This window comes from Antennarius striatus, chromosome 2 (assembly GCF_040054535.1).
Source record: "Antennarius striatus isolate MH-2024 chromosome 2, ASM4005453v1, whole genome shotgun sequence".
NCBI lineage: Eukaryota > Metazoa > Chordata > Actinopteri > Lophiiformes > Antennariidae > Antennarius > Antennarius striatus.
Window position 1 is genome coordinate 18,240,001 of NC_090777.1, and position 13,033 is coordinate 18,253,033.

General features: G+C 38.4%; 1 protein-coding gene across 1 annotated transcript in view; it reads right to left on the minus strand.

The window, feature by feature from the left end:
- Window positions 1–13,033, minus strand: part of casz1 (castor zinc finger 1) — a 173,936-nt gene that overhangs the window by 128,665 nt on the left and 32,238 nt on the right. The window contains exon 3 of the mRNA XM_068326393.1: window positions 11,438–11,519. The gene's annotated coding sequence lies outside the window, so the exon portion shown is untranslated. The remainder of the gene's footprint in view (window positions 1–11,437; window positions 11,520–13,033) is intronic.

Sequence of the window (13,033 nt, forward strand, 5' to 3'; positions counted from 1 at the left end):
TGACAAGTCTAGTTATAAGAAAAGCTTGAGTCTATGCCAACTGACATGAATTTTATGTACACCACTTTAATTCAAATGCTTTCATGGATTTTTATAGTTAAAGCATTTAAATATCTGTGAATCTGGAATGTGTATGAAATGTAACTCCATACCTTGTCTGAACAGGTAAGTAAATATTGTTTGACTGCCACTTTTCTGAATGGAAATATACTTAACACGAATATTTGTATATTATCTCACCTCACTTTTCCTACTAATATGCTATAAAGTCTTGAGCTTGATAGAATAACTTATATCAGACCTTAAGGAAAAAAATCGCATTCACAAAAATACATACAACAGAAGCATCTTTGCCATGGTGGAGTGACTCGCCCAAGTTTTCTATAGTACTATTGTATGATGTTGACAAATGAAACATTCCTCAATAGCTAATCTTGAAGAATGCACCCCATGGAGTAACGTTTTACTAGCTGTATTGTGCGTTATTTATTTTTACATCACCTCATAGTACACCAGTAGCCCCGTTGCTGCATAGTCAGCAAGAATTAGGAATCAGTTTAGGAGGTAATTCACTCTTTGCTGTCTCTCTCTCTCTGCATCTGATATTTAAACCATACGTTTGGCCCTAGAGTTTCAAACAGGGTTTTTGCAATTTGGCTTAAATCTGGGGTCTCATCATATGAGGACTTTAAGGAAATGATTTTAAATACTTGGAGCAACTGGAGAAGATATTTCATAACCAAAGATCTCAATAGAAAAAAAAAACACACTATAAAAAACATGTAACTGCTGAGATTTATCAACTTAGTGTTCTTGCACAGAGAGTAACTGCACAGTTTTTAGACTACAATTCTCCAATTCAGGAAGAACCGAAAGCTGCTTATCAGCATAAGAGATACTGTAAGGCCTTTAACCTTTTATCGAAGTCAGCTGATTGTCAGTATAACTTTGCAAAACAGTTTGTCTAAAATAAAACCTTTGACCATAAACGCAGCAAATGCAAGTAGGGTCCCAATATTGTAATTACTTGATACTTTTTTGTCCTATACAGATATGACTTTCCTAACATATTCTTATCAAACCAGGGATGGCTGTGCATCTACTGTATGTATATATCGATACGTACATATAGTTGCATGACCCTTGGCCAAGTGAGAATCCAAAATTGGTGCATTGTTGTGCTCAGAGTAAATTGTTGCTAATCATTTGAACAGTTGTGCTGACATTATCAGGTACAGTAGGTGCAAAGTTTATCCCCTTACTCTAAATGTATTGACATGACATGACATGAATAAGAAGCATCAACAGAGCAAAAACTATTTCATTTTCACACTGATAAAGACATAGCCTTCTCTTTTATGTTCATATCATTTACTCATAAATGTGTGGAATGACCTGGATATGAACCAAGAATAAGATAATGGTAAAGCTAGAGCGCTTTCTTCTTTGCCCTCTTTAGAAAAAAAAGGTCCTTTTTCAGCATTATAACCTATTTAGTTACGAGAGAACAACACTGGGTTCTGTATGTTTACAAAATGTCACGTCTACAGTTTCTTAACCTACATTGTCTATTGGTGAGTGTATTTGTGGAAAAGTTTATAAACTGTTTATCTGAGGTTTGTGTAGGTCTAAGAAAAATAGAAGGTACATAGCATGGCAGAGAAGGTACGTGAGTCTCTCCTCCCCATCAACCCTCATGTGGCCCAACTTCCCTTTAAGCATCACAAACAGGCCTCTGGAGCAATGTCAAGGATGGAAGGAAGGTGGTGGTGGGGTGCTGAGAGTGAAAGCTGAGCGCAAGCACAACAGCAACAGGAACCAACTTGAGCCATTAAATTATTCATACACCAGATGGATACGTTTCCCCAGGATTTCACGCTAAAACACAGCTATTCAGCTCCCTATGCATCACTCTGTCTATTCAGTGGATGGCTGAAGGAATTAGGATAACTATCAATTTATCTAAATCGTTTTATGTCTGATTCGAATCAGCTTTGAAGAGTGAAAGCCCCTCGACACCATGATCTCACGTTTGTTCTATTCCACAGGCACAATGAGGGGGAACATGTTCTTTTTCCTCTATCTTCAAAGACGAAGCCACAGCTATGACCTTGTCTGAAAGATATTATACAAATCAGCAGGTCCTTAGAGAGACATGTCATGTATGACACCAACTACACTTCACTGACGTGATGCGTTATCTTAGGCAGCAAAAGATCTGGGACTGAAAGAAATGCATTAATTCATTTTCAATACCCGCTTCTTCCGCTGTCGCAGGTTGCAGCATGCTAGAACCTATCCCAGCCAACTAGGGGCATGAAGCAGGGTCCACTCTGGGCACAATGCCAGTGCAATGAAGACCCACATATAGCACGCCTGCACACACTCACACCTACGGTCAAAGTGAAGCCGACCAATGCCTACAGTGCATGTTTTTGGAGGTAGGGGAAGATAGAGGACCCAGGGAGAAGAGATCAAGAAGGTGGAGGATTTTAAGTACTTAGGGTCAACAGTGCAGAGTAATGGAGAGTGTGGAAAAGAGATGAAGAAGTGTGTACAGGCAGGATGGAATGGGTGGAGGAAAGTGTCAGGTGTGATGTGTGATAGAAGAGTTTCAGCTAAAATGAAAGGAAAGGAGTACAAAACTGTGGTGAGACCAGCGATGTTGTTTGGTCTAGAGACAGTGTCACTGAGGAAAAGACAGGAGACAGAGCTGGAGGTAGCAGAGATGAAGATGCTGAGGTTCTCTTTGGGAGTGACCATGATGGATTGGATCAGGAATGAGTACATCAGAGGGACAGCACATGTTAGAGGTTTTGGAGATAAAGTCAGAGAGGCCAGACTGAGATGGTTTGGACATGTCCAGAGGAGAGATAGTGAATATATTGGTAGAAGGATGCTGAGTTTTGAACTGCCAGGCAGGAGGCCTAGAGGAAGACCAAAGAGGAGGTTTATGGATGTAGTGAAAGAGGACATGAAGTTGTTGTGAGAGAAGAGGATGCAGAAGACAGGGTTAGATGTAGGCAATTGATTCCCTGTGGCGACCCCTGAAGGGAAAAGCCCATTGGAAAAGAAGATTTCTACCATTGACTAAATTATGTAAAACAAACCATATAGACAGCTTATTTTTACTGCAACAAGAATTATTTTAACACGTTTAAATGTAATATTTAACAATGGTTGGGACAATACTGTAATATTTGAACGTTTCAGATCAGAATTATTTCGAGGTTTTGCTTTTTATAGCTCCCTTAACTTACTCAATCAAAATGCAGGGAAAAATTAGAACTCTTCAGACTTCAGATTTCAAAGCTGTGTTTTAAACTTGAAAATGTAACTGGCAACTGGCATTAGAAAAATTACATTCAACTGTTTTAAATCTTATTTGTCTAAATGTTACATGTGTACATTAAAAATGAATGCGTACAAGCAAGCCATGGAGTTCTTCAGAACTCATTGTTTGGACCAGTATAATTTACTCCCTACATTCTGTTTAGGTTATTAGAAAACTGCTAATACATTTTCATTTTTATGCAGATGACACAATCCACACATCAGGTATATTTCGAGGAGAGAAAAAAAGTGGTTGAGCTGCAGGTTTCTGTTACTCATTTTAGACAAAACTGCACTGTTATTGTACAGGACCCAAACATCTCAGAAACACATTTACTGGAGATAAATGTGAAGGATCTGGAACCCAGACCTTCTGTTAGGCAATGTCCTTAAGTGGGAAACAAATTAGTAAGACTTCCTTCTTCTACATGTGTAATATCTGTTTTACAAATCATTCATTCTGTCACATTTGTTACTTCCAGTTTGGATTAGTGCTTCTCCTTATTTTGAAGCTGTCCCAATGAGTCTGTAAAGACTCTGGTGACTGTGTATTGAGCAGAACTACTATGCATTTATCACACATTTCTAATATGTTAGTTTCTCTGTGTTGGCTAACTATGATTTTAAAATCCTTTCTCTTCATGTAAATGCTCTTAATGGTCAGGAACTAACATATCTTAAAGAGCTCTTAGTACCCTGTTATCTGACAAGAGTATTATGCTCCTAGGAAGCAGGGTTGGATGAGGTCCCTAGAGTCTCCAAAAGTAGAGTGGGAGACAGAGCCTTCAGTTATCAGGCTCCTTTCCTCTGAAAACATCTTCCAATCTATGTCAAGGAGGTACTCCATTTCTATATTTAGAAATAAGCTTAAATATCCTTTTCTGTGAGATTTATAGTAGAGGGTGAATTAGGTTGGTCAATAGCTACACTAGATTGCTGTGGACCTTCCAATAGTGAACTGACCTTCCGTCTCCTCCCTCATATCTGAATCATTAGTGTTATTTTAAAGATTCATGATTGTCATTTTATCACCCAACTCAAATAGTCAAAGCAGAAGGCTGCCCACCTTGTGAACGGAGATTTACACAGGTTTTGGTTTCTCTCCACTGGTACCAAGTGCTTACTCATAAAGGAATTGCTGGGTCTCTGTAAAATAGTTTTAAACAAAACTATCTTGTCTCTTCACATAAAATTTGTTGTGATTTGATGCCATGCAAATAAAGTTGCTATAACATGTCATTATAGTTTGTTTAATATCTTAATGAAACAAAGACAAAAATAATAAATCATAACAATCAATTAGCATTCATAGAAAAGATTGCTGGCATAAAATATTACCTTGACAGTCGCATTAGAATACACATAAATATAGCTCATTTCTCATTTCCTAGCTTTATTCAACACCAAACAAGTGACACCTACAAACCATTTACCTCCATGATGTTTATTCTTTGGTTTGTGATCTTGCTCTCTCCTACACACTCTCAACAATTTCGAGCTTAAATGTGAAGAGCCCTGCCTCGATTCATACTCCATAACTTTCTGTGCTGGCACAAGAAGGTTGGGATGACCTCAGTCCCTGGGGTGTTCTTGTGCAGCACTCATCCATTTGTGGACAAAGACGACAACTTTTAAAAGGACAAGACATTAAAGGAACAAGTAGGCTTTCCAGTGGTCTTTCTGCACCAACCCACTCTGGAAGTGATTCCAATGCATTTATACAGAAGTAAAAGTGCTTGAGAGTGGGAGGGGTTGCAGTTAAATAGTTCAATAATGTCTTAGCCAAAGCAGATTTGTCCTCCCAAGGTAGTACAAAAAAGACTAACCAGTTTGACAATTTAGTGGGAGTCATTATAAAAAGTGATGTACCGCAATTACCTATACAGTGGTACCTCTACTTACTAAATTAATTGGTTCCGGAAGAAATTACACAAGTAGAAAATAACGTAAGTAGAGACACGTTTTCCATGGAAATGCCCTAATCCGTTCCAAGCCCCAAAAAATTCCGATATAAATATTTTATAAAGCATAAAAATGCATCAAAACATGTAACAAATACATGTTACGATTAGATTATTACACAATAAATGAGAGTTATGCATATTGTAAAAAAACAAAAAATAGAGTAAAGAATAATAATGACGGTCATTTACCTTTGAACTGTTGACCCCATTGTTTTTTACCCTCTTTGGTTCATGCGCTCTTGCCTCACAATGCCGAACAACAGAGTGAATTCCAGTCTTCCTTTTGAACTTCTCCAACCACCCACGCAATGCCTTAAACTCCTTAAACTTCCTTTTGTTTTAATAACGTGGCGATTGTAGATGCATTTCGGCCATATTCTTTGGCGAGATCAACCAAACGCATCCCTTTTTCACGCTTTTCTATTATCTCTTGCTTTGTTTGTAAAGACAAAAAAACTCTTTTCTTCGTCTTTTCTTTTACTCTTTTCTCCGTCACTTTGTTGGGGTCCACAGCAAATATGTACACAAAAAGTACTCAAAATTTGCGCAAAACTATCAGAACACCTCACGAGTCGAGAGCCGAATGACGAGGACTCTGCATACCCTTTTAGCCAATGGGATGCCAGGAAGATACTAGGTAATAGCCAATGGCAGAGCAGCTATGAGAATGTTGCGTTTAGAAACCTTTGGGAGCTGCGAGTATCAGCCGATACTGTATTTTTACCTTACGTAAGTCGAAATTTCTTTCGTAAGTAGAGGCAATATTTTCCTGCTGAGAAATTTCCTAAGTAGAAAATTTCGTAAGTAGAGACATTCGTAAGTAGAGGTACTACTGTATTTAATAAAATGCATAGGTTCTTATCCTCATGGACAAATGAATTCCATAAAAATACCACATGTCAATGCGTGACATTGAAACCAGAGATTGTTAAATGACATTTATTTAATTGGCATGTCTGACACTGTAGATAGATATGACTATGATAAGAGAAAAGGTCAATAAAAACAAGTCAGAGACGTCGCTTTAAATCTGAACAGGAAGCTTTTGTCATTTCTCCTTATTTGCCTTTTTCCTCCCTTCCCTCTCCTCTCACCTTTTAGGATAATGCCATTCATAAAGTGCTATCTGGGAAAAAAACAATGGGCCTCCCTGGCTCCTCAGCCTCCATCATGCTTATGTCATAGGTAGAGGAGTAAAATATGTGGCACCATCAAAAACCTGGTTTCAGTGCCACCACAGGTTTTGCCTATAGTTTGAAAATTTGGATCGATAACCCAAAAAAATCTGTTTCACATGTGATGAAATTCTCCTAAATGTCACGTAGCATAGGGCCTGAAAAAAGGTAAGACCTTACCAGCAAGCTCAAATAAACCCTCTGCAGGATAATGCTGGCTCTCCTGGGGGAACCAAAAGCTGATGGCTTTGAAACAGGGGGTAGGGTATATTCAGCAGAGCTGCACAGCATGAGAGATCCTGCATGTCTCACAGTTGAGCTTTTTTTATTGAAAGGTTGTTTTAAAGGCCCTGAACCCAGGACATCGCTGGTCATGTTTATCAGGCTTAAAAAGAAGCAACATTCAAAACCTTTTCAAAAATGTACATTTCAATAGTGCAGAAAGAAAATGCGAAATGGGTCAACAGGCACTCCAAGTTGGACACACACGCAGGGAAGAGTTGGAGAAATTAATAAAAAAGGCCTTAATTTAGCTTCAGTTATAGCCTCATTGGAGTGTGAACAGCACAACCATAGGTTAACTGCTTCTTGTAACTAAGTGGCAAACCATCACTGTAATGGAGTCAGACAAAAAGAGAGGGCCTTTGTGAACTTGACACTCCCATTAGGCCTCTACTGGAAAGTGCAGTATTTGATCAGGAGATGGGAATTGAGCAAAAATGAACTGAAAGTAGATCCCACATGACTTATTTTCCTGTTGGCTCTCAGCTGAAGATGTCACTCAGACTTAATAAAGCGCTCTGATTTTCATTTTATCACAGAAAATAGACTGGGCAAAAATAAAATCAGTTGGTTTTACCTTAATGGAGCAAAGTAATGGCAAGGTGAAACTGACACAACACATTTTGTCCATAGTAATACCATCAAAATGAAAGCATATTCACTTCTGGAGTTTTCAAGGAATCAATTCAAACTGAATATTGGCCTTTTTCTCAGACTTTATTTCATAATGGTTCCAACAAATACAGCACTTTGGCAATAGCCTGTCACCTCGGGTGATACCAACACAGCTATTTCACCCTATAGAATTACAGTATTCTCTAGCACACACTGAACCTCCTCCACCAACCTATAACTCTTATTTTATTTCTGCACTTTATGCATTAGAGGTGCATTACACCCATCCCAGTAGATAGAATGAGTTCACTTTTACACCCAGGTGTTACATTGCAAGGTTAGGTCATTTGGATGGCTATGACCTTTGATAGCTCCGTCTTCAATGAAAATGATCTGGTGATCTCCACATTGACATGCACACAGATGCCCTTGTGCCGTACATTCACACTATGGTGATAAGGCGGGAGCAATTCAGTGGGGAGACATTATGGAAATATTCATTTGGGAATTACAATTTCTAATTAGAACGTAAGGCCGCAACCCCTGTCTTAGGTATGTTGGGTATTACATGGTTTCCTAGTGTTAAAGTTAAAAGAAAAACAAAAAGCTTTTTTAACAAGATTGAGATGTTCCTGTCTCTTTCCAGGATTCTACCTCATTTCAACATATAGATGGTTTATTTACTGTTCATTGTTTTCTTTAAGTAATTCTTTGCTTTTAAAGCAATAATTAAATTAAGTGTGAGGAAATAGTCCCAAAGGTTCTGGTATGTGATTAATCACTCTGAATGAGACAGATGTAAAATAGTATATGCACAATCAGCACTTGAGCTAGATTCATTACTTGTGTCATGAATAAAATATTTCATTATTGAAAGAAAATTCCATATCTGTTGGGTGGATATATTTTCTACCAAAGTGAAGAAAATAAACAAAAAAATCTAATGAATCAAAGGTTGTTTTTCACACTGGACAAATTATGTGAATGTGAATGGTAGTTGACTTGTTTTAAATATCTTACATTCATTTTGGAGACATTATATATATTTTAGTATACATAGCTTCACTATCGAAATTTATAAATGGCGTTTCACCTGCAGACCATCAATGATGCTACATTAAGTTAAAAAATAAACTCACAATTAAATTTTTATTGTGAAAGCAAATAACTATGTTTTATAAGTGGTTATAATAAATGAGTAGAAACAGTGATGTGAGTGCGTCGTGTGGATCACAGACAAGGTGGTGACAGTATTATTAGAGGTCAAGCCACCAGGACAGTAGCGTCTCCCATCGCCCCTGGCGACCATCAAGTTGCCATGCTCCGGAACAGACAGCCCTGCTAACACAACAGATGGAACTAATGATGCGAAACAAAAGAGATCATTTTACCATGGTCCTCTAGAAAACCAGAAAAAGAGGTTTGGGTGTCTGAATGATGGGATCAGGGGACGTGCACTGGGGTTACACTCAGGTGTGTTTTTTTTCTTGGACATGGCTTTGATGAATAGGAAAATAACTTTTCAGTTTCAGAAGCACGTTTTAAAAAACAGTTTGAAAAATAGGATGAATGACGATTGATCTTTAAGTTCCGCTAACGATCTGCTGACGAACTCCATGGGGGATTCTTTTGCTTCTGCTTTTCCTCACTTTGATCTATCTAAGAAAATTGGCCTTCACATACATGCAAACACAAATCACACAAAAAAAATAACATTCCTATTTTTATCAAATAACAAAGTGTAACTGAAAGCGTTGATTACAGATCATCTCATCACATTTGTTTCAAATTGATAGCTACACATTCCTATAAATTGTTAAATAGAATTATTAGCTTCAAAAATGACGTCAATGGTTAAGGTTAAATATATAGAATTCCTATCACAACAATTTAAAAAAAAATCCGACATTACGTTCAAGCACCTCTGCTTCTTCTCACCACGTTTGGTAACAGTTGTAAACAAACTGCTATGTCCTGAACAGACAAAAACAAATCAAATTTGTGATGAGGACATTTGCATATCCTGAGGGACAGGATTAGATTTAGAGGTCATCTCTTACGTGCCAGTGCTCAGCAGGCTCCAATGTAGTGTTTCTATGTCAAGTACATTCTGTTGCAGCCTATATGTGAGCCTTGCCTGTTTTTCCAAGACAGACATGTAGAGAGAGAGGGAGCACAGTTCTTTAAATGCAGGAGCCAAACACCTTGGGATGGGATTTAACTAGGATGGAGCAGAGTGGAGCCCAATCCAATGCCCATCCGTACACGGAAGGGATCAGTGGGAAAAGTTCAGCTCCAACACTGACACAAACAGCGGAACAAGGCCTGTATTAGAGTCAGGTTAGCAAAGATAACACTATCAGACTGATCCCCATGGGTACCAAATGCCGGGCCTTGCTGGCAAATAAAGCTACAGTGTCTTGACTCCTTGGCACATTAGCTCTGATTACAATGACCTTCATTATATCAGCCACCCTTATTACAACACGTAGAAGGAGTCCCTCCCCTGGGCAAAGCACAGTAGGGGAAAGAGTAGAGGAAAGCCGTGATATTCACTCGTAAGGCTTGGCCTTCTTTTAACAACATTTTGTGGACATTTTTTTGAGTTTTAATGTGCTTTTTTTTTCCATGAAAAACATTGACAGTGCTCTGGGACCAATAAGAGGTAACAGACCTTGACTTATAAGAGCGCTTTTTATAACTTTTCTTTTGCGATAAAAACAATAGTAAGATTTATATAAGAATCTAATTCATTTTTAAAACTAAAAATATTGCGAGATGCAGCTTTCCACTGAGGCTATGACCTCATCACAAAATTATTCTTTTATTAAAACAAGCAGATCCAGGCAGACCCAGGAGTATTTTGATTTGATATATTTTTCAAGGGTTTTATATATGAATTATCTTGACTACGAGAGAGTTTTACAATTTCTATGCGCAATAATATGTTATAATGTAGTTAACCTCAATTTCCTTCATGGACTGCCCCTGCACAGGCCACTCTATTAGCTTGGGCCAACTCTTGGCAAACGGTACCAATAAAGCTGTGACTCTTGGTATGATCACCCGGTGTGAATGGGGATTCTCTCCCACAGTCATGCTCATCCCTCTTTCAGGGCCCTGCTGAGTGCATCACCATGCCGCTTTACTGACAGGTGACTCAAACTAACAGACGCTGCCCTGAGAGAGCTTCATCATATTGACTAAGAGCTGCCAACACACTCCAACATGGGATAAGCTGAGCTGCGGGGGTTCTGGAGGAGATCTCTTCAGCCAGCAGGAGGGCACAATGTTTGTTTTGGTGCCGAGATGCAGAGGGTGGGAGGAAGAGGAGGGGGATAAAAATCGGCTTGTTTAAGATTAAGAACAAATCAAGAGATTTTAGGACTTAAGAGCTGTGCCTCGAGGGTGAGTTGAAAACAAGACCACCTGTAGGAGGCACAGGATAACAACCAGAGAGTGACACACACAATCACTCTCAAGCTCTCATTCACACATTTGTGTTGAATGAGGAAAAGAGCACACTTTAACTGAATCTGAGTTTACACCATGATGAACCCCAACCTACCTTAAAAAAAGCGAATAAAATTGTACCTTAATTATAGATTTATAACGAGTCACTGCACCACTGCCAAAAACAAGTCTCATGCCATAGCAAACAGGCACTTGTTGAATGTAGTTTGCTTGTGGGTTTTCATAGCTTAATTAATCTAGGCCTTGGGGTATCATGACTCCTTCATGCTGCCTGTGTGCATCTTTAAGACAATTAAGTTGTTCCTTGAAGCAGAGGTGCAACTTCAACATGAAGCTGAGACAACAATAATGCACATTACCAACCACGTTTTCTGTTGATGAGGGTAAAATTATCCAAAAATTTCTTCACAGCCTCCCATAAAACAGGATCATAAATCTTTTAGTTTGATCTCTAATTGTTGAGAATTCAATCCAGCCCCAGTCTAAACTCGAAATAGTTTTGTTTTTTTTGCCCATCACTTGACTCAACAATCAAATAAAGTAAATATCTGCATACCATATGCAAACAGACACAAATTTAAGTTTAACACTCACATTTCTGTTTCTCTGTGCTGCAGCTGAAGCAACTGAGGAGTTATCGCCTCTGGCCGATGCTCACGCCTTTGCCATCTGATTCCTGTAGATAAATATAAAACAGATTGTTTCCATCAAATGTACTTTCTTTGAAATTACACATTTAAAGCACTTGATCTTCTGGTGACAGTTTTTCAACTTTTACAAACAACGTTTCAAGAGCGAACAGCTTCATATAACAGGGTTCAGGTAAGAAAATGTTTGGCAAACAGAACTTAAAGCAAAAACTGGGCTTAGTTGTATGAAACACACCAATGTTTGTTATTTTTTCATTTTCTTAGAATAAAAATGTTTCACATTAATCAAACTCTTCCAGTTGCTGTACTAGTTCGACTCTGAAAGTTGACAAGCAGAATGTTTCTATTTCTATTGAAAATTTGAAATAAATGTGGTAATGTTTTATTCATGTAAAATACAAAAGAAATAATTGGTGACCGAAACAAATGAAGACAAAAGTATGAAATTCTTATGACTGCTAATTACCAGGTTGAATGAGTCCGATAACATAAGAGGAAAAAATATTAAATGCAATAACTATTACTATTGCTAATTACATTTCCAATTACAGTATGTCACTAATGAGAATGGCTTAATTATGAGCACAATGGATCAATAAAAGTTTTTTGCTTTCTGGCGTTCGTGATGAAGGTGGTGATATGATCATGGCATCAAGGCTGAGTCTTACCAAAACTCCACAGCCTATAGTTGTGTGAAAGAGAAGCACTAAATGGTGATACCACAATGACGTCATACACAGCAATTTCAATATCTATCTGTTCATTGTCCTGTGGGAAGCATAACCTGCTTGCAAACAAGTTATTATTGGGCAGCACATGGACCTTTAAACAACTGCACGAAACAAACTGGTGCTTACAGTAATTAAAAAGTGTTTGCTTACAGCCTAACAAAAAAAACAACAAGTTTATTTGGAATATTACTGATGAAACTTTTAATCATTCAAGATCGAAGAGAGAGAAACACCGTCCGACTGACGGACAGTCATCCAGACAGAAATCACCACAAAAGCACCTGAAGCTATTCTCCACTCACCATCTTGCACCTCACACGACTGTCAAATTACTGCTGTAGTTCTCAACCTCCTTAAGGACTGTGTTCTTCCTTAAGGAAGATGGAAGTTTTGCAGAGGACTGTGTCTGAGTGCCAAGTAAAGGCACAATGGATTAGAGTCATATCTTCCACAAGGCTGCTTCCTAATCCTACCATCTGAGGTAAATACAGGACCAGGTGAGGCAACACGCCTGTCTGAGACAGCTGGAGCAGGGGGATCTCTTCCCAACACTGCTCTGCTGCTCCCAACTAGCACGGAACTTTTAATCAATGGAGAAAATGAAAAGGAACCGTGTTGTCACTCAGTTGCTGCTTCGTAAACAATGTTAGTCAGTGTATTTTTTAAAAAGATTTGACGTTGCTTTCTTCTGTATGAACACTGATGAACAGACATTTTCAGGATAAACATCTCTGCTCAGAGGAAGAATTATATCAATTCCAGCAGTTTTACAAAAAAGAAAAGACCTGGATAGTTTAGCCTGACTTGTG